Here is a 2,019-nt window from a genome sequence, read left to right on the forward strand (position 1 = left end):
CTGAAAAAAAACCCTGAAAAATCAAAAACGTCGGACGATTGCACCCACACCAAAAGTGCCAGCAACTCAAGCTCTTGCTGCTCCTCACCGCCCATTCCCAGCGCATCTACAGCACCACAGACATCGCGGCTCCGGGCTTTCCCTGACGAACGGGGCTTGGACATTTACCACCAGCTGCACCTGGTTACCCACTGAAAAAAAACCCTGAAAAATCACAAATGTCGGACGATTCCTGCCACACCTTAAATGCCAGCCTGTCAAGCTCTTGCTGCTACTCACCGGCCATTCCCAGCTCATCTACAGCACCACAGACATCGCGGCTCCGGGCTTTCCCTGACCAACAGGGCTTCGACGTTTACCACCCGCTGCACCTGGGCGCCCACTGAAAGTAAAACCCCAAAGAATCACGAACGTCGGACGATTGCTCCCACACCGAAAGTGCCAGCAACTCAAGCTCCTGCTGCTCCTCACCGGCCATTCCCAGCGCATCTACAGCACCACAGACATCGGGGCTCTGGGCTTTCCCTGACCAACAGGGCTTCGACGTTTACCACCAGCTGCACCTGGTTACCCACTGAAAAAAAACCCTGAAAAATCACAAACGTCGGACGATTGCTCCCACACCGAAAGTGCCAGCCAGTCAAGCTCTTGCTGCTCCTCACCGGCCATTCCCAGCGCATCTACAGCACCACAGACATCGGGGCTCCGGGCTTTCCCTGACCAACAGGGCTTCGACATTTACCACCAGCTGAACCTGGGCTCCCACTGAAATAAAACCCCCAAAAATCACGAACGTCGGACTATTGCTCCCACACCGAAAGTGCCAGCAACTCAAGCTCTTGCTGCTCCTCACCGGACTTTGGCAGTGCATCTACAGCACCACAGACATCGGGGCTCCGGGCTTTCCCTGACCAACAGGGCTTCGACATTTACCACCAGCTGCACCTGGGCGCCCACTGAAATAAAACCCCGAAAAATCACGAACGTCGGACGATTGCTCCCACAACGAAAGTGCCAGCAACTCAAGCTCTTGCTGCTCCTCACCGGCCATTCCCAGCGCATCTACAGCACCACAGACATCGGGGCTCCGGGCTTTCCCTGACCAACAGGCCTTCGACATTTACCACCAGCTGCACCTGGTTACCCACTGAAAAAAAACCCTGAAAAATCAAAAACGTCGGACGATTGCTCCCACACCGAAAGTGCCAGCAACTCAAGCTCTTGCTGCTCCTCACCGGCCACTGGCAGCGCATCTACAGCACCACAGACATCGGGGCTCCGGGATTTCCCTGACCAACAGGCCTTCGACATTTACCACCAGCTGCACCTGGGCGCCCACTGAAATAAAACCCCGAAAAATCACGAACGTCGGACGATTGCTCCCACACTGAAAGTGCCAGCAACTCAAGCTCTTGCTGCTACTCACCGGCCATTCCCAGCGCATCTACAGCACCACAGACATCGGGGCTCCGGGCTTTCCCTGACCAACTGGGCTTCGACGTTTACAACCAGCTGAACCTGGGCGCCCACTGAAATAAAACCCCCAAAAGTCACGAACGTCGGACGATTGCTCCCACACCAAAAGTGCCAGCCAGTCAAGCTCTTGCTGCTCCTCACCGGACTTTGGCAGCGCATCTACAGCACCACAGACATCGGGGCTCCGGGCTTTCCCTGACCAACAGGGCTTCGACGTTTACCACCAGCTGCACCTGGGCTCCCACTGAAAAAACACCCCGAATAATCACAAACATCGGACTATTGCTCCCACACCAAAAGTGCCAGACAGTCAACCTCTTGCTGCTCCTCACCGGCCATTGGCAGCGCATCTACAGCACCACAGACATCGGGGCTCCGGGCTTTCCCTGACCAACAGGGCTTCGACGTTTACCACCAGCTGAACCTGGGCGCCCACTGAAAAAAATAAACTAAAAATCACGAACATCGGACGATTGCTCCCACACCGAAAGTGCCAGCCAGTCAAGCTCTTGCTGCTCCTCACCGGCCATTGGCAGCGCATCT

Source organism: Chlamydotis macqueenii, unplaced genomic scaffold, assembly GCF_036417535.1.
Source record: "Chlamydotis macqueenii isolate bChlMac1 unplaced genomic scaffold, bChlMac1.mat HAP1_SCAFFOLD_325, whole genome shotgun sequence".
Taxonomy (NCBI): Eukaryota; Metazoa; Chordata; class Aves; order Otidiformes; family Otididae; genus Chlamydotis; species Chlamydotis macqueenii.